Source organism: Pan troglodytes, chromosome 10 (genome assembly GCF_028858775.2).
Source record: "Pan troglodytes isolate AG18354 chromosome 10, NHGRI_mPanTro3-v2.0_pri, whole genome shotgun sequence".
In the NCBI taxonomy this organism is placed as follows: Eukaryota; Metazoa; Chordata; class Mammalia; order Primates; family Hominidae; genus Pan; species Pan troglodytes.
The window spans coordinates 122183733-122204662 of record NC_072408.2 but is presented as its reverse complement, the minus strand read 5'-3'; the positions used below and the strand labels follow the sequence as shown (position 1 = coordinate 122204662).

Genomic DNA, 20930 nt, shown 5'->3' with positions numbered 1-20930 from the left:
ATCATCTACCTATATATCTATATCCATCTCTCTGTCTGTCTAGCTAACTGTCTTCTTTTATCTATCTATCTGTTTATTTTGGGAGGGCTAATGAGAACATTGACTCTGAAGTCAGACAACGTGGTACCAACACATGGTGGGTCAAATAACTAGCTGTTTGACTTTGGGCAAGAAACCACTTGGCACCTCAGTTTCCTTATGTACATGTTAGAAAATGAAAGTAATAATTCTGACTTCATTAGCTCCTTGTGAAGAACGCATGCAATCACATATAGTAAGAATATAGCTCAGGACCTGGCACAGAGTAAATCCTGTGGTCATTTACAAAAAAAAAAAAAAAAAAAGTCATAAATCTTTTGGCATTCTTCTCATGGGAAAATAGAAAATAGAGTCTATGACCCTTCCAATGGAATCTAGGTGGGCTTTTGATTGTTTTCATCAATGAAGTATGGCAGAAGTGATACTATGTGACTTCCAGGGTTAGGTCATAAAAGGCAATGCAACCTTCCAGGGTTAGGTCATAAAAGGCAATGCCACTTGTGCCTTACTTGCTGGCGCACCACTGAGCCACCAGGTGAGACATCTAACTACCCCTAGGCTGCCACAGTGGGTAGGCTACTGGGAGCTATGTCAGCTGACAATCCCTCCTGCATCCAGCCTTCCAGCCATCCCTGTCAAGGCACCAGACACTTGAAAGTAGGTTTTCTAGTCCCAGCTGTTTTAAAGTTTTCCCGCTTGACTCTAGACATAGTGGAGTAGAGCTCACCCAGTCCCTCTGTGCCTTGTCCAAATTTTTGACTCACAGAATACATGAGATGACCATTGTTTTATGCTACTACATTGTTTTTTTTTTTTTTTTTTGACAGGGTCTCACTCTGTGTCACCCAGGCTGGAATGCAGTGGTGTGATCACAGCTCACTGTAGCCTTGACTTCCCAGGCTAAAGTTATAATCCTACCTCAGCCTCCAAAGTAGCCGGTATCACAGGCATGTACCACCACACCTGACTATTTTTAAAAAAAAATTTTTAGAGATGGAGTCCACTTATTGCCCAGGCTGATCTCAAATGCCTGGGCTCAAGCGATCCTTCCACCTTCCCCTCAGAAACTGCTGGAGATTACAGGTGTGAACCACTGAGCCCAGACACTACTACATTTGGGAGTAGATTATTATGCAGTAATAAAAATAAGACCACCCTATACTATTCATATCACTCCTATCTTTTGGTACAACGCAGATATTATGCCTTCTGGGAAGAGGTGTTCTACCACTGATAGTAACTAACATTTATTGAGGGCTTACTGTGTGCCTGGTACCGTGCCAACTGCTTTCCAGGGATGTGTTCATTTATCCCTCACCATAGCATTATGAAGTGGGTACTATTTTATTTATATTTTAGAGATGTGGAAACAGAAGCCTAAATAATTTTCCCAAGGGCAAGTAGCAACAAGTTGGTAAGCCTGAATTTGAACTCTGGTGTCTGAGGCACATAATGAGTATTCACAAAATGATTGCTTTGGGCATTACAGTGGTAGGGACGGCTTTCATTTCTGGTGACTTGGTAGAACATTGACCATGAGACAAGAGATCAGAGAAGTTTCCATCCTCTACTTCTCAAAAATACCACCCCCTTTCCTACTTCTCATATGAAACTGACCAGGTTTTGCCAGAGAAACGATATGGCATCAGTTCTTCCCCAGGTGGGGTGAGGCTTCCTAGAGAAATCCAAGAGAAAAGGCCCTCTATGTTTCTGTCACCCCGAGGGAAAATTCTCTGCAGAGGCATAATGAACAGGTATACAATTTCCTAACATGGTGAGTCCCCTCAGAACTGAGAGAGTGCCCCCACATCTGAGGGTGCTGGATGATTGGGACTGAGCAGGTCTGGAAATGGGTAGAAGACCCTCACGCCTCTTCTCCTCCACCCCCACCTTACATCCATAACTTCAGTGAGCATGACCAGAAAGCCACTAATAAAAACATCTCCACCAGCCCTATTTACCCAGCTGTGTATCTCAGGATCTGTCTCTGACATTTTTAATACTCTCTCATTTCTCTGTCCTCCAAGGATTCACTTGAAGAAGCCCACAGGGACGGGTGACACTGAGGAAACAAAACCCAGGCCCCCCGGCCTCCGACTGAGCCGTGCAGAGCATGCTGGGAGATCACCTCCACCTGAGGAGCACAAAAGACCCCAGGAGTGGAGGAAGCTGGCCTGAGGCCAACCGGATGTAACAGACTTGCTGGGCCCAAGGAGGGAGGTCTGGTGATGGAGCCTCGAGTACATATCCTTCCAATCCTAAGGTAAACAGCGCTTGGGGCTTTGGCTACAGGGAGGGTGTGGCCCATTGAAGTGGGTGGTACAAGGCGGGTACAAGGCAGGCCTTCTGATTTTTTTTTTTGAACTGTCTTATGAATTATACTGTACCTACAGAAAAAACACAACAGGAAACTTAAATGAATGGCTCAATGAAATTGCAAACGTTTGCCCAGATCAAGACCTAAGATGTTATTAGCTCCTTAGAAGTCTCGCTCCTGCCCTCTCTAAATTGTTATCCTTCATCCATACCTTTCCCCAAAAGTGACCTCTTTCTGGATTAACAACAGTTTTGTCTGCTTTTTCACTTAATATAAATAAAATGCATTCTTTTGTGGTTGATTTATTTTCTGGAACACTGTGTATGTGAGCTTCCTTTCTGTTGTGTCTGAAGCTTTTGTTTGTTTATCATTGAATGTCATTTTGTTGCATGATGATATGATTATTGATTGATTCTTCTGTTGAGGGGTATTTGATTTATTTGCGGGTTAATGTGAATAGTATCATTATGAATATTCGTTTCCCTCTCTTGGTACACTCATTTCTGTTAGGTACGTACCTAGGAATGGAATTGCTCAGTTAAAGCATGCATGTATATTTTTATGTATGTCAAAATGTTTTCAAAAGTGTTTGTACCAAATTATATTCTTACCATCAATGTGTAAGAGTTCAGGTTGTTCCACATACTTGGCAGCACTTGGTATTGTCTGTATTTTGAATTTATAGTAGTTCTGGTAATTGGGTAGTAGCATCTCATTGAGGCTGTAACTAGCATTACTATGATTATTATTGAGGCTGACCAACAGTTTATATGTTTGCCATACTTTTGGAGATCTTTTATGAAATGCCTGTTTAAATCTTCTGCCCATTTTTTAAAATTGGGTTATCTCTCTTTTTCTTACTGATTTCTGAAGCTGTTTACATATTCTGAAAATGAGCCTTTACTAGGTGATAAGTGTTGCAAGTATCTTTTTCTTTTCTGTTACTTGACTTTTCACTGTTTTAATAGTGTGTCTTTATGAACAGAAATTCGTATTTTATATACACATACACACACACGCACATATATTTCCTTTAAATTTGATTTTTGGGGAGTGTCTTTTGTTTTTGTTTAAGAAATCATTCCCTGCCTGAATAAAAATTAAAAAAAAAAAACTCTCCTATAGTGTTTTCTAGAAGCTTTATTGTTTTTACTTCCATATTTAGATATACAATATATCATTTTGTTCTTTGATTTTTCTCGCATCATACAGCCTTCTTTTCTGTTCCTGGGATACCCCTGAATCCCATGTCAGAAAAGACGTGCAGCTTTATGACTTAGCAAAAGTGATAGCAACAACACAATCATAATAACTGAGATGCATGCAAGACCTTGTGACGCACATTTCCATCCATTAACTGATTTAATTCTTTCATATCAGCCCTTGGAAACTGTTGAAGTGAGCATCATAATGCCCATTTTAAAGATGGAAAGAGTGAGCCTTAGAGAAAAGTAACTTGCCCAAGTTCACATAGCTGATAAATAGCAGAACAAGGAGATTCAAATATAGATCTGCCTGGTTTCAAAATATATTCTCCTTTTATCCCCTGGTGTTGATTAAGATGCCTTGAGGTTACTAAGTCCCTGTTACTCACAGTTTTGTGTAAGATTTTCCAAGAATCTCACAGGAATTTTGTGTGCAGCCAAAAAATTCCTGGTATTTCCCATGATGTCATTGGACTGAGATATAGAATAGGTTTCTTTTCATGTAATCTGCAGAGTAGAGGTGCACCAGAGAGTTGGGTCATCAGAGGGTTGACATTTTGACTTGCCTAGGGAAATAAGAGTTTCTTTACCTCTGGTCCTCCCTCATCCTCTGGGAAGCCTCGGATGCTTTTTTATAGCCTGGCTGATCTTACGGTAAATGATACAAGCAGCAGCCTTTAAAAATCCGAGTTGCTGCTTCAAGTATTAGAAATGCCTCTAGAGTTTGGTAGTTAAAGCCAAAGCAGATGGATAAAAACTAGTAGCTGCCGAAGGTGGTGCATGATGTCAATGGAGAACAGGCAAGGCAGGTCTTTCGTAGGGGACAGCCGTTGTTTGACCTGGCAGCGCCCTCACTTCTTCAGGGACTGGTGATCCTTTGATAAATTGCTCCTGCCTTCTCTCTAAACATATGGTTTGAATAGAGGCTGTCCATGCTAGCTCCCCACCCTCTTGGGCTGGGTGATGGGTACAGCATTGGACACACCATCCAACAGAGCCAATGAGGTGCCTTCCCTGGGATTTTTCCAACCAAAGCAGGAAAGAAAGTCTGTTCCTATTTTGATACATCTCTGAGGAACACTTCCCAGGCAATAAATATCTATGAAATGAATGAATGAATCCCCACTGCCAAGTGAACTCTCAGAGGGTATCTCTGTACGTAGTGAGAATTTATCATGCTTTTGGATAAGTACGTGAATAAATTAGGAGAGCATGCGTGTGTTCATAAACGGGCATGTAAGAGAGTAAGTGAATAAATAAACAAGTGAATATATACTCTGCAATTCTGATTGTTTATATTTCTCATACTGATAGACATTTGCATTCCAAAGAGATCCACTTTGTTCCAGTTATCTTTGCTGTGTAACAAAGTGTCCAAAAACTTAATGGTATAAACAACCATTTCATTAGGTAACAGATTCTGTGACTCAGAAGTTTTGATAGAAGGTGCAGATAGGTGTTCTCTGCTCCAAGATGTCTAAGGTCTAATCTGGACATAATTCAATGGCTGGGATATGTAGGTGCTAAGTGAAGGGATTTCTAGGTGATCCCAGCTCCCAGGACCTGTTAAATCCTAAACCAGACCATGGCACTCCTCTGTTCAAAACGAACAGCTCACTCCAACCTCGTGACCTTTGCACTACAGCCCCCTCTGCTTGGAATTCTCTGCTACAGAAATCTGCAAGGCAGATTTACTTACAGGAGCTGGGATCACTTACAAATGCCATTGCTTAGCACTTACATATGGCCTCTCCATGTGGCCTGGGCTTCCTCTTAGTGTGGCAGCCTCAGGGTTAGTTGGAACTCTTACATGGTGTTTTGAGGTTCTAGCATAAGTGTCTTAGTGGACAGGGCAGAAGCGGTATTGCTTTTTATGAAGTTGCACAATATAACTTTTGCCATACTCTATTAGACTCTACTGGTCAAAACCTTAGAAGTTACACAATATAATTTCTGCCATACTCTATTAGACTCTACTGGTCGAAACAGTCACAGCCCACCCAGGTCTAAAGGATGGGAACACAAACCCCAACCACTGGATGGGAGGGTGCAAGGTCATATTGTAGAAGAGCATATAGAATGGAAAATATTGTTGTGTTCGGAAAACAATCAGCCACATGATTTAAATCAAATAAATTGGTCGCTGGGGGAGTTTTTAGTTTTAGGAAGATATTTCTCAGGACTCCTGAAGTCAAAGCTTTAAGATGACCTCTTAGAGGATCTGTATATACCCTAGCACTGTCTAGAGCAAAGTATTCCACCAGGATTCACCAATGGAAATAAGACATAGTGGGTCGAAAATGGCCCCCAACTATGTCCACATCCTAATCCCTGAAACCTGTGACTGTGTTATCTTACATGACAAAAGAGCCTTTGTGTGTGTGATGAAGATAAGAACCTTGAGATAGGAAGAGGATAAGAGAGAAGCAGAAGTGTCAGAGTCAGAGAAGGAGATGTGATGCTGGAAAGAGGGCTGAGAGAGATGAGAAAAATGCTACACTGCTGGCTTTGAAAATCAAGAAAAAGTCCACAAGCCAAGGAAAGTGAGAGGTCCCAAGAAACTGGAAATGGCAAAAAGTGGATTCTCCCCTAGAGCCTCCAGAGTGGATGCAGTCATGCCAATGCCTTGATTTTTAGCCCAGTGTAACCCACTTTCAGATTTCTGACTTCCAGAACTTGTAAGATAATAAAATTTTGTGGTCATATGGAAATAAGCTTGGGATTATTTGTCACAGCAGCCACAGAAGACAGACACATACAAGAAAAGCCCTTCAGCTTGCTGCCTGGTTTTGACTCTTAGACTTGATGCCCTCAGAACTGGGAAGACTGCAGGTTGATTGCTCATTGGTTGCTCACTTTTAGGCAGTCTGCCTTATGAAATAAGCTACAATGGATTCTAAAGCTTTACTGAAGTATGTCTAAGGAGAAAAGATTTGCAAGGGACCTCAACGTTTTTTTCTCAATCCTTCGTCACTGAAGTGCTTTAGAATCTTGCTACTCAAAGTGTGGTCCCTAACCAGTAGCCGCATTGTCATCTCGAAGCCAGGTAAAATGAGGAATCTCAAGGTAGACCCCAGAGCCACTGAATCAGAATCTACATTTTAATAAGATCCCCCCAGAGATGTATGTGCACATTGAAGTTGGAGACACTATTTTAGAGATCTTATTGCGTCACCCCATCTTTCCAGAAGTCTCCAGAGTAAAGGTGAGTGTGGTTGTTTCCTTCTTTAAAATAAAATAAGTGGCCTCGAATTTGAGCAGGCATGTCAAAACAGAACTAATGTCCCCAGCTACTGATGCAGGGAGTCCAATTCGTGATACGTGTGGGGCTGATCGTTGCCACTTAATGCTGCTTCTAGGCTGAGCAGAGGACAGACACCTGTGTGCTTTCCTCAGCAAATATGTACAAAGCAAAGTTTGCAATGCTTTAGGAATGAGGCCAGAGATTTCACCCAGCTGAGGAGCAACGCTCTCTCAAGGATAGATAAACCAAAGAGTTCTCCTCATGTTTCCTTCAAAATGGTCGTAATTTAATTTCTCTCCAATATTGCCTGGGTACCATTGCAGACTCTCAGAAGCTGGTATTTTGTTTTGTTTGAAAGTCATGCTGTTGGGCTGTTTCAACTTAAATTCTCCCTAAATAAAACTGTATAAATGCCACGTTTCTAAGTGTGCAAACCCCCAGAAACACACATATGGGGTGTACCGAAATGTGGTTGTGGAAGAGACAGGCAGTAGACTGTGGCAAGAGAAAAAAAGTAGCCTCAAGACTTTTTAGGCCAAGATACTTTGGGTAGATCCTCGGTCGAATTCTGCGTTGAATCCAGGCCCAATGATTCTCTTTTCTAGAAACGAATTCAGACTTAGAACTACCTAAGAGGAGAAGGAAAATGTTGAGGAACTGAAAAGGAATTCTTGAGAATGAGAAAATGACAGCATCAAAAGAAAGGGGAAAATCATTCTTTTGCCTGGGGAGGTAAATTGCTTCCATTTTCCTTTTTTTTTTTTTAATTTTATTTCCTTTGGTGATGTTGCAGGGTAGCAGAAGATTTTGACATCTAAGGCTCAGAACTAAATATAGGGGCTTTCTTAAAGATGTGTGGAACTCCGATGGTTGGATTTTTCACATTGGGTTTTCTTTAATCACGCTAAGACTCTTTTAGGGGCTGAGTTTCTGCATGATCTATTATTGTTCAGAGTAAGGGAAGAAGGATGGTTTGATTTAGAAGTGGTTAAAAAATGAATTTTAAAAAACAGTATCATGTTAACAATCAATACAGAATTGTGTCTAACCAATTACACAAACAACTAACCAAAGCCAATTACCATAAAGCTTAGTATGTAAATATACAAACTCCTCAAGATGGCAGGATTACAAGTAAGTTGAAAAATGTAAAAGAATGGGGGACAGACTCTTAAGAGTCTCTGGCAGGCACTCTGCTGGGGTTTTGCACACATTGTCTTCCTTTATCCTCACTACATTCTTACAACGTGTGTTGTTGTATTCCAATTTTACTGATGAACTGAGCTGAAATTAACTGAAGCTTATTTCCTTGTGTTCACAAAGATGAAGTATGAAGTTGAGAATTTAAGTTAGATCTGTGACTTGGGCTTTCTGATTTCTATGGAGCCTCTCCTTGTTGACCCATTTTACAGATAAAGAAACTGAGGATCTGCAATGGAATCATCCAGCATTATCCAGCTTTTTTTTTTTTTTTTTTGATGGAGTCTCGCTCTGTCGCCCAGGCTGAAGTGCAGTGGTACAATTTTGGCTCACTACAACCTCTGCCTCCTGGGTTCAAGCAATTCTCCTGCCTCAGCCCCCTGAGCAGCCCCATACAGGTGCATGCCACTATGCCTGGATAATTTTTTGTATTTTTAGTAGAGATGGGGTTTCACCATGTTAGCCAGGATGGTCTCGATCTCCTGACCTCGTGATCTGCCTACCTTGGCCTCCCAAAGTGCTGGGATTACAGGCATAAGCCACTGTGCCCAGCCTCATCCAGCTTTTAACAATGTTGGGCTTCAAATTGAGGAATCTCTGTTGTCAATATTAGACCTTGTGGTGGATTAAAATTGCCCATATGAAGGAAGTTCTTTATGGTGATGAAATAGTTCCACATCTTGACTGTGATGATGGTTACCTGTGTTTACATGTGATAAAATTTCATGGAACTCTGCATACGATACACACACACACAATTACACGTAAAAACTGGTGAAGTCTGAATATGGTCTGTTCCTGAGTTAAAAAGTACTGCAGTCAATTCCCTGTTTTTGGCAATATACTATGATTATGTAAGATATTAACACTGAGGGAAGCTGGGTGCAGTAAAAAAACAGTCTCTCTATTTTTTTTTGCAACTTTTTGTGAGTGTTGTATAGTAACAAACAAACAAACAAAATGACCACTCTGCAAATTCTTTAATGCTCCTCCAATGGAGAGGTGGTGTCTCTGTTCCTTTCCATCAGATCTGGGAAGATTCCATAACTGCTTGGCCAATAGAATACAGTTAGAGTGATGCCGTGTCAGGTTTCAGGCTCACACTGTCTGTGGGATCCCTTCACCATTTTGCGTAAAATCTGACTCTCTGAGACTGCCACGCAGAGAGGCCATGTGCAGCATTGCAGTCAACAATCCCAGCTGAACCTGGCCTTCCATCCATCCCTGCTAAGTCACCAGTCACATATAGGGGAAGCTGACTTGGACCCTCCAGACCAGCCCACTCTCCAGGTAATCAACACTGATGAGTTCCGTTGATACCACTCAGTGCCCACCCAGCTGAGTCCTGCTCCAATTCTTGACTCACAAAAGCATGAGGCCTAATAAGATGATTATTGATTTAAGCCTCAATGTTTTGGGCAGTTTTCTGTAAGACAATAGGTAACAAAATAGACTTTTTGTTATCTGATAGAGAAAAAGAAGGCTGATGAAAGGTGGTTAGATATGTAGAATTAGATGATGTGACATAGGCATATGCCTTCCTTTCATTGGGCTGAATACTGTAGGTTTCACCTTGAACACCACTTCCTCCAGGAAGCCTTCCCTGATACTGTAGACTGGATTTTGAGATGCCTCCCTCATGCCTCTCCTTTCCTACCTTGGTTAGCAGGCATCAGAAATATCCTGATGTTATACTTTATTTCTCCCTTTCCTACTAGATAGTAGACTCCATGCAGGCAAGGACTACTGTTGGCCTGTTGTTGTTTTTAAGTGTTGTGGATACATAATAGTTGTGTATATTTATGGGGTACATGTGATATTTTGACACACGCATACAATGTGTAATGATCAAATCAGGGTGACTGACTGAGATATTGTCACCTCAAGCATTTATCAATTTTTGTATTTGGGATATTCCAATTTCACTCTTCGAGGTATTTCAAAATATTCAATAAATTATTGTTAACTATAGTTACCCTATTGTTCACCAAACTACAGATCTTATTCTTTCTATCTAGCTGGATTTTTGTACCCATTAATCAGCCCTCTTTTTCTCCCCCTCCCCACTACCCTTCCCAGCCTTTGACAAACATCATTCTACTCTCTATCTCCATGAGATCAATTTTTTTTTTTTTTTAGCTCCCACATATAAGTAAGAACATATGATATTTGTCTTTCTGTGTCTGGCTTATTTCACTCAGCGTAATGTCCTCCAGTTCCATCCATGTTGTTGCAAATGATAGGATTTCATGCTTTTTATGGTTGAATAATAGTTCATTGTGTATACGCGCCACATTTTCCCGATCCATTCATCTGTTGTTGGATGCTTAGGTGGATTCCATATCTTGGCTATTGTGAATAATGCTGCAGTAAACATGGGAGTGCAGATATCTGCAAGGACTACTTTTGCCTAACATCATTACTCCACTCTGTCTAGTATACAACCTTCAATATGTGATCGCTGAATGAATAAACAAAGAGATGAATGCTCTCCAAAATCCGCCTTAGCTCCAGCCTTCTTCATTGTTTCTGGAGCTTTAGGGCAGGTAAGAAGGTTCCAGGTGTGTCTCCAGTACTTCTGAGACATCAGCCTTATCTCTAGGACTCCCAAGATCCTAAGTCCACAAATCCACCTGGTAGGCAACAGCTCAGAGGCAGCAGGAGCTGGGAGGGCAGGAAGGCAAGCGGTGTACTTGCCAATCCCCTACCAAGCTGGTATCTCCCGGTTTTCTTCTTTCCTGCTCAGCTGCTTCAGCCAGAGGAAGGCCGTTGCCACAGGCGTCTGCCCCCTAGGTCATCACCAGGGAGCTCTCTAGTATCACTAGGTGTTTGTCCCTGCAGTGTCCTGTGTCCCTGTTTAGATCCCGCCAGGGGGTGATCTGGCTCCTTCTGGACTGCCCTTGAAAATTCCAGTCACACTGACACAACAAATATTTACTGAGCATCACTCTCTAGCAAGGCTCTGGGCTGGGCAAACCCTCAGCCTCCAGGAGCTTAATATCTCAGTGGCATCTCCATGTGGTAGAAGATGAGAGATGAGAAAAACAAAAACATAAACAAAAAATCTTAACCACTGGCCTGTTCCTAAAGAGGTCTAATGGTAAGCTGGAGCCAGCACTCATGGGCTTGCAAGAATCAGCTGAAAAACTTTCAAGAATTTCCTGACTTAGTTGTGAAGCCATCAGAAGGTTAAGACTGGTCATGGTGAGAATATCTGCATGGAGAAAATCAGCAAAGACTAGAATCGAGCTCCCTCACACCATCAAGTTTACCAGCACACCACTGCAAAATTCAAGTCCCCTCTCAACTTGTTTTTCTATCTGAAAAATGGAGATATAAGTCCTTATCTCCAAAGATTTCACAAGTATTAACATAGCATAGTGCTTGGCATGTGGCAGGTGCTCAGGAATGACCCTGGCTTCTCTCTTCTTCCTGATCTAACATTGAAGGTTAACAATGGGTTCAATTTTCCTTTCAATGTAGGGATTGATGTATCAACATCACTGAATGGGAAAGAGTATACATTTTAAGATGGAGCATGGGACTGTTTCCCGGGGTGAATAATTCTACTTTGGAATGTTCCTAAAGTTTTCCAGGATCTTATTCTTCCACCCTAGTATTAGTAATGGAGTAGGGAAGACAAAGTCAGGCAGAGATACTGAGGGGGCCAATATGTGAGTGTCTGGGTAGTTTTTAAGTTGCGCAGTTTAGGACAAATGTTTGAACAGATCATGACACTCAGGATACTTCTGTTTGGTCATTCATTCAAAAGCACATTCATACATACATTGAGCATCAGAATAGGGAAGTTACTCTCTGAGCTAGACTTTGGATATGTAGCGCTAAACAGATGTGTTACCTGAAGACAACCATGAAGCAAGTCATTAAAAGTACACAGGTATAACTGAAGGAAAATACAGGCCACTGCATGGGCATATAATAGGTGGGAATAATTTTAGTTGGGAAGGCTCTTCTAAGGCAGTGACATGTCAGAAAAGATTCAAGGGAAAAAATTCTCTTGTCAGGCTAATGGGACATGTGGCAGACAGACTTTAGGATGGTCTCTGTGATCCCTGCCTCCTGATACCTCATGTTATCCTGTCTCCTTGAATGTGGGTGGGACCTGTGACTTGCTCTAACTAATAGAATAAGGCCAAGGTGACATGGTGTCACTTCTGTGATGCCATTTCATAAGACTGCAGCTTTTGTCTTGCAAGTAGACTCTCTCTGTTGCCATCTTGGTTTGCATGCTTAGATGAAACAACTATGTTGGAGAAGCTTACATGGCAGGGAATGGAGAGTAGCCTCCAGCCAACAGCCAGAAAGGAATGAGGGCTCTCAGTCCAACAGTGCATGAGGAACTGAATCCTGTCAAGAGCCCAATTGTTTAGAAGTGGATCCTTCCATAGTTGAGCTTTCAGATGAGACTCCAGCCCTAGGTGACAACCTGATTGCAGCCTTTTGAGAAACCCAAAGCAGAAGACCCAGCTAAGTCAGGCCCAGACTCCTGAGCCATAAAAACTTAGAGATAATAAATGTATTTTGCTTTTAGTTTTTGTTTAAGCTAAGTTTGTGGGTGATTTGTTATGCAGCATAGCTGACTGATACAAAGAGTGAGCAAGAATGTGTTCCAGGCACAGAGAACCATATGCATGTAGGAGGCAAAGAAAATAGAGTCTAAACATGGAGGAAGACCAGTGTGATGGAATGAATACAGGGTGATGAGAACTGAGTCAGGAAGGTAAGACCAGGTCATGTCCTGCAGTCCCATATGGGCCATGGAAGAGATTCTGGCTCTTATCCTGGGGACTCTGGGGAGTCAATAATAGCAAAAATGTAGACTCAACCCAAATGCCCATCAGTGATAGACTGGACAAAGATAATGTGGTACACACCATGGAAAACTATGCAGCCATAAAAAGGAATGGGATAAACGCTGGAAGCCATTATCCTCAGCAATCTAACACAGGAACAGAAAACCAAACACCACATTTTCTCACTTATAAGTGAGAGCTGAACAATGAGAACACATGGACACAGGAAGGGGAACAACACACACTGGGACGTGTGAGGGTGGGGGAAGGGGAGGAAGAGCATCAGGATAAATAGCTAATGCATGCAGGGCTTAATACCTAGGTGATGGGTTGATAGGTCCAGCAAACCACCGTGGCGCATATTTACCTATGTAACAAACCTGCACATCCTGCAACTATATCCTGGAACTTAAAATAAAATAAAAGTTTTAAAAAATGGAAGTGCAGAGCTTAATCAAATTTGCTTTCTAATATGGCTATCTGGCTGCAGTGTGAAGGATGGATTGGAAGGGCAAGGCAAATGTAGGGAGACCATATGGGTAAGATGCCATGGTAGCTCAGACTGGGAAGTGAGAGTAGATTCATGGAAAATTGGACACTTTCAAGGAATATTTCTGAGGTCGAGTGGGTAGGATTCAATGACAGATTAGATATATACAGAGGCAAACAGGACCATCTATTGAAATGAAGGAAGAAGTTGGTGGTTTGAGTCTTTTAAGGGAATTAGAACTACTGGATCAGTCTGGGGAGCTTGAAGGCTCATGTGAATGTTGGCCTTTTGATCTCATCTTCTCTATGGGGTTGTTTTCACCTCCCTTGGGCAGGACATTTCAGGATTTGCCTAGCTACTGAGCCCAATTAACATACTGTGTAAAGATTTCATTAGCATGTGGAGAAGGCCTGGGTGCAAAATAAATCACCATGTCATTTTGCTGATGCTAATTATTTCATCTAAAAACAATCAAGAGTGTGACTATTGCTTGATCAGAGAAAAGTTGTTTATCTCCCTGGGGGAGCCAAGTCAGAGCCAAAATGATATGAATTTATTTGGAATATATGAAGTTCCCTACCATCACATTGTCGATTTAACAGGGATAGATTATTTGCAAGAAGTGTGTGTGTGTGTGTGTGTGTGTGATCTATACAGGAAAGTGAGCTTGATCCTTGCCCTGAAGGAGGTAAGATTCTGTTTAGAAAGGAGGGACATGAATGCATTTTTCCTTCATTTATGCATTCACACAATTTTTTTCTCTTCTTATGCATAGCTCATTTGTAAAGACTTTGATAATTGCCCTAGCAAGTTGCTAAACTTTTTGTACCTTGGTTTTCTCATGTGTGAAGGCTGACAGTCTGCACTTAAAATCTAGCTTTCTGAGTTCAGGTCTTCCTGGAGCAAAGTCAGGTTTTCCTACTAAAATATAAGCTCCATGGAAGCAGAAATATATTCATTTTATTCACTGCTGTGTCCCCAGTGCCACAGGAGACTGCCTGACTCAAGAAGTATTTGCTGAGTAAATAAATGACATAATATGTGTATAGCATATGACATCTAGAAAGCTCAGAAAATGGCCCCGGTTTTCATCTTTCTCTTCTTCCTTGCTCGCTCTTCTTTCCCTGCTCTGTTCCTCTACCTCTGTCTTCTCACCCTCCTCCTCCATTATCTTCCTCTTGGTTTTGGGAGAAAGAGGAAAAGCACCCTCTCTCCCTGCCAGGTGATTTATTGTTGGCTTCCCCAGCATATGTAAACCACATTTATTTCTTTTCATATTATGAAATCAGAGGATTATAGTGTTATGGGACCTCAGTTCAGTTCTTCCTTTGAAAGGATATCTATATTTAGGTAGGTCGTTGGTGAGTATCACAGCTGTTCCTTGGTTTGGATACTATTTGCCTCAGCTCTGGAAAAACAAAAAATTACCCTGAGAACTGAGAGGGTGAGCAGGCTAGACTTTAAATCACTGCTGCTCAAAAGGGAATACTCATAGTTCCTTACTGATTCACCCATCCTTCCATCCATCCATCCATCCATCCATCCATCCATCCATCCATCCATTCATGCATTCATCCATTACTCACTCACTCACTCACTCACTCACTCACTCACTCACTGGTTTATTTATTCTTCTGCCCAATAGGTATGTTAATCAGCAATGTGCTCAATCCTGTGCTAGGAATGGGGAGTATCATGGTGACCAAAAAAGATAAAGATTCTTCCCCTACTTCTTGATAGCCTGTAAATTACCTGCACAGTGTAGTGTAAAACTGTATACCAGGAAGATGTTATATCTTTTTCCTGAAGAATTTTCTACTTCTTGATAGCCTGTAAATTACCTACACTGTGTAGTGCAGGTAATATACAGTTTTACTCAATAGCAAGAAACTGACATGTTAATTCTGTTGTAAAGTAGATGGGCCAGATTTTTCCACGTTGTTGCAAACAGCAGTATTTTCTTCTTTATTAAGGCCGAATAATATTAATATATATTTGAATATATATAAAATATTTTGTAAAAATAAAACATTTTCTTCATCCATTCATTCATAGATGGACATTGAGGTTGCTTCCATGACTTGGCTATTGTAAATAATGCTTCAATGAACATGGAAGTGTAGATATCTCTTTGAGATTCTGATTTCAATTTTTTTAGACATAGACTCAGAAGAGAACTGAAAAATTACATGGTAGTTCTACTTTTTATTTCTTAAAGAACCTCCATTCTGTTTTCTATAGTGGCTGTACCAATTTACATTCCCAACAATAGTACACCTGGGCTTTCTTTTCTCCACATCCGTGCCAACACTTGTACTTTTTTTCTGTTTTGGTTAATAGCCAAAACAGATGTAACAGGTGTAAGGTGATAGCTCATTGTGGTTTTGATGTTTATTTCCCTGATGATTAGTGATGTTGAGCATCTTTTCATGTATCTCTGGGTCATTTGTGTATCTCCTTTAGTAAAATGTGTATGCAGTTCCACTGCCACTTAAAAATTATATATATGTATATATGGATGTGTGTATGTATATTATTTATGAGTGTGTGTGGAGAGACAGTTTGTAAGCATTCCTTAGGTATTGAGCTATTGGCCTTTCATCAAACATATGTTTTCTAAATATTTTCTCCCATTCCAGAGGTAATTTGGTTGATTGCTTTCTTTTAATTTTGTTGATTGCTTCCTTTGCTGTGTAGAAGCTTTTTCATTTGATACAGCACCACTTGTATTTGAGCTTTTGTTGCCTTTTAGCGTCATATTAAAGCAATAATTGCCAAGACCAATATCAAGACACTGTTCCTCTATCTTTTCCTCTAGAGTTTCAGGTCTTATGACTACATTTTTAATCATTTCAAGATTATTTTTGTGAATGTTGTATGAACGTGGTCCAGTTTTATTCTTTTGCACGTAGATATTCCGTTTTCCCAGCACTATTTCTTGAAGAAACTGTTCTTTCCCCATTGTGTATTTTTGACACCCTGGTCAAAGATCAGTTGACCATACATGATAGGTTTATTTCTGGGCTTTTGATTCTATTCCATTTGGTTATATATCTATTTTTATGCCAATATCATATTGTTTAGGTTAATGTAGTTTTGTAATATATTTTGAAATCAGGAACTGTGATGTCTCCAGCTTTATTTTTCTTGCTCGAAATTGCTTCGGTTATTTGGGATCTTTTGTGGTTCCCTATAAATTTTAGGATTGTTTTTCTATTTTTATTAAAAAAATAGAAAGAAAATGCCATTGGAATTTTTATAGAGATGGCATTGAATCTGTAGATAACTTTGGTTAGTGTGGGTACTTTAACAATAACAAATCTTTCAATCTGTAAATTTGGAATATTTTTCCATTTTTTTGTGTTTGCTTTAATTCATCTCATCTGTGTTTTATAGTTCTCACTGTATGAGTCTTTTACCATCTTGGTTAACTTTATTGCTAAGTATTATTTTTATACTATTGTAAATGGAATAGTTTTCTTAATTTCTTTTTGAATAGTTTATTGTTAGCGTATGGAAGCACTATTGATTTTTTACGTTGATTTTGTATCCTGGAACTTTACCAAATTTGTTGTTTTCTGTTTGTTTTGTGGGTCTTTTGCTCCTCCCTTCCTCTCTTGCTATCTTCTTTCGTGATTTTGTTTTTGTAGCTACGTATTTTGATTCTTTTCTCTTTATCTTTTTTGTATCTATAATAGTTTTTTTTTTTTCATTTTGGTTGCTATTAGGCTTGCAAAAAACATCTTACAATTGTAACAGTCTATTTTAAGCTGATAACTACTTAACTTTAATTGCATATAAAAACTCTACACTGTCCCCCTGCTACAACTTTGTATAATTGGTGTCATAATTTACTTATTTTTCTACTGTGTATCCATTAACAATTTTTGGTAGCTATAGTTACTCTTAATATTTTGTCCTTTAAATTTTATATGAGAATATAAAATTTAAAAACTTATTTGGGCACCAACATTACAGTATTATATTATCCTATATTTTCTATAGGTTTGCCTTTACCAGTGAAATTTATACTTTCATATGCTTTTATTTTACTGTTAATCTTCCCTTTGTTTCAGCTAAAGAAACTTCTTTTAGTACTTTTTTTATGGCAGGTCTAGAAGCGATAAACCTCAGTTTTTGTTTGTCAGGTAAAGTCTTTATCAATCCTTCTCTTTTAAACAACAGTTTATCTTGGTATGGCATTCTTTTTTAGCAGTTTTTTAAAAAATACTTTGAATATATCATTCCACTGTCTCTTGGTCTGCAAGGTTTCTGCTAAGGGATCCACTGATAGTCTCATGCAGATTTCCTTGTACATGATGAGCCTCTTTTGCTGTTTTCAAAACTCTCTCTGTCTTTGATTTTTTATAATTTAAGTTTAATGTGTCTTGTGTAGATCTCTTTAGGATTAGCCTATATGGAATTCTTTAGGCTTCATGAATCTGGATGCCTATTTCTCTCACCAGATGTAGGAAGTTTTTTATCGTAATCTATTTAAATAAACTTTCCTTCTCTTTCTCTTCTTCTTTTGGGACTCTAATAATCCATATTCTTTTTTGGTTTGATAGTGTCCCAAAAGTCCCATAGATATTCTTCACTCTTTTCACTCTTTTGCTTTTTGTTCCTTTGGATAATTTCAAATGACTTCTCTTAGAGTTCACTGATTAAACTCAAATACTTGATTGCATTTACAGTTGAAGTTCTGTATTTATTTTTTTCAGTTCAGTCAGTGTATTATTTAGCTCCAGAATTTCTGTTTGGTTCCTTTTAATTATTTCTTTATCTTTTTTGAACTTCTCATTTTGCTTATGTATTGCTTTTCTGATTTTATTTAGTTGTCTATCTGTGTTCTCTTGCAGTTCACTAAGCTCATTTAGGACAACAATTTGGAATTTTTCATCAGGCACCTGACATTCTCATTTCTTTAGATATTCATTTCTTTAGCATTTGTTACTAGAGACTTATTTTATTTCCATGGTAGTGTTGTATTTCCCTAATTCTTTGTAATCCTTGTAGCCTTGCGTTTGTGATTGTGCATTTGAAAAAGTAGTCACCTCTTTCAGTCTTTACAGTCTGGCATGGAAGGCCCTTTATTAGTCAGCCTGGCCAAAGATTCTGAGTGAGCTATTTGGTGGAGACCACAGAGGGGCCCACTTCCAGGATCCACAGGTGGGTGGGCAGATGGACTTGGTGCCTGGGTCTATGTGTGGGTCTGCTGCTGGCCTCTGCAGGTAAACTTGCCGCCAACAGGGTCTTTGGGTGAACAAGTCTTCTGCTGAGGGCCACAGGCAGGAAAGTGTGCCTGGTACTTGGACCCACAGGTGGGAGGGCTTGGTGCCGGGGTCTGCAGGTTGGTGGGCTTATTGCTGGCATCTGCAGGTGGTCCTCTTCCTGGTGGGTAGGGACAGGTGGTCCTGCTGCCAGTGGCCAAGGACAGGTCTTCCACTGGGACTCCAAGCCAGCTGTTGAGATCTGTGTGCTGATTGTTGAGAGGCCCTGCTTCTTTTTGTTTTTAGCTACTCCCAAGCAATCTAACTGTGTTGGCTCCCTCGGTGTTCTGGATGAGGCATAACGGAAGTAGGCATGTCAATTAGCACTCCTGAAGAGCATTTTCCCACCCTTCCTGAAGCAGTGAACTGAGGCAGTCATAATTGTGCCAGGTGATCTGTGATCCCTGGCCTTATCTGATTGGGCCAGTGATAGTTTATAGGTACAACTCAAGTCAATCTTTTTTTTTTTTCTTTTCAGGAATTAAATTAAGAGACATGGGACTAAGGACAAAGAGTCTGTAAGGTCATGCATGGTTGGACCCAATGTCTTCTGATGGCTGATAGCATGCAGAAAAAGGAGCAAGTGTGTAAAGTAACCTGGTGGTCAAGGGAAGAGAAATCAAAGTGTGATATAGCAGAGATGAGCAAACACATGACCCATAAGAGAAGGACTGACGGTCCCATAGAATTGCATTCTGCTTCTTATTTGTTGAGATTCCTCAATTTTATGATAAAACCTTATTGCTTAAGGTAGCTTAAGCTAACCTGTCTGAGTGTCAGTTCCTTAAAATCTAATTAAAGGTTGCTAAGATAAGAAAAGAGACAGAAAAGAATTCTAAGACATGATTCTTGCCCTCAATGAGTTTACTGTCTAATGAGAATAATATCAAAAATTACAACAGCAATGGGTATTGTGTACTGAAATCATGCTATATCTCAGATTCCTTGCATTATCATATTTAAGCCTCATAATCCTCTGAAGTACATAGAACTATTTCTTTTCATTATATTGACAAGAAAGTGGGGCTTAGAGAGAATCAGTTACTTGCCTGCAGTCACACAGCCGGTACACGTTGAAATCTAGTATGGAAATCGGTAGTCTGCCTCAGAGTCCTCTCTCTTAACAACAGTATGCTTGGCTGTCTAGTTAGAGAAATAAGAAAAGTAGAATCACAGAGAATGAAGTGAGTGGCAAATGAATAAGAGTGACCATATTATGCAGATTCAGAGAAGAGAAATATTTACTGTGGGCTGATGATAAGCAGAGAAAGGCAGTTAAGTTTTGGGGACCTGAAAGGATTGCATCAATAAATTAAAGTAATTTCACAATAATGGATTTAGATTCAGAATGCTTAGTGATGGATAGAACTGAAGTTGATAGTTTTAAGGGAAACGTTTTTGTCATAGGTATCAAGAACCTTAAAAATGCCCATAATGTTTAGCAAATTAAATCTACTTTGGGGAATACGTTATGAGGAAATAATATTTTACTGATGCAGAAGATCCCCTACTGAAACCCAACTTACAACACCAAAGAGTTAGAGACAACCTAAATGTTCAACATGGGGGACTGGTTAAAGTATGTAACATCCACTTAATGATGAGCTATTGCCTCTCGTTTTCAATCCCATCCTTCTGTGCTTGGCTTTGTGATCCTGGGGATAAGACTGTGCACCCACTTCTCTGTGAAAAGTGTGCCAGTAGGTGGGTGTGAAAAACAGTGAGAAGCCTGGAGGAAAAGAAGAGTCTTGCTTCCTCCTGGTCAAAAGATTAATTTCAGTAGCAGCTTCCAAATCTACTTTGCCGTTTTCTACTCTATCAGAACTAATCTCACTGGGCTTCCTCAAGGATTCCAGTAAACCATCCAGTTAGTGCCTTATTTTCAGAAGTCTGGGTCTCTGCTATGCTGTGCCTATCTTTAGCCTTACAAATCAAGTTTAATGGTACCAACATCTTTCCTTTGTTCTCTGGTCATAGATGTGGACATTGCTTCTCAAGTGGCTATCTTGGTATGATAGCTCATTATGCCTTATATGTCTTTTCGCTCTACTGTGATTGATCAATAAGCCATGCAGGATGATTCACGTTGCAGAGAAAATTTTATCCTTCTCCTGCTACTGGTGAGTTAGCAAAGTTTGGGGTGACAGTCAATGAGCTAGCCACCTCCAGGAGATAGTAAAATTAATTTTGACATGATACATAAGATTCTCCTCTACTACCTGCTTAACAATTCCTTACGTTACATTCTCTCTTGGTATTAGTTTGTTCTCGCATTGCTGTAAAGAACTACCTGAGATTGGGTAATTTATAAAGAAAAGAGGTTTAATTGGCTCATGGTTCTGCAGGATGTA

General features: G+C 40.0%; 1 long non-coding RNA gene across 1 annotated transcript in view; it reads left to right on the top strand.

Annotated features, from left to right (window-relative positions):
* The first annotated feature begins 564 nt into the window (after positions 1 to 564).
* Positions 565 to 20930, top strand: part of LOC104001703 (uncharacterized) — an 81216-nt gene continuing 60850 nt past the window's right edge. The window contains exons 1-2 of the long non-coding RNA XR_001708308.3: positions 565 to 696; positions 2067 to 2302. This is a non-coding gene — a long non-coding RNA (uncharacterized LOC104001703). The remainder of the gene's footprint in view (positions 697 to 2066; positions 2303 to 20930) is intronic.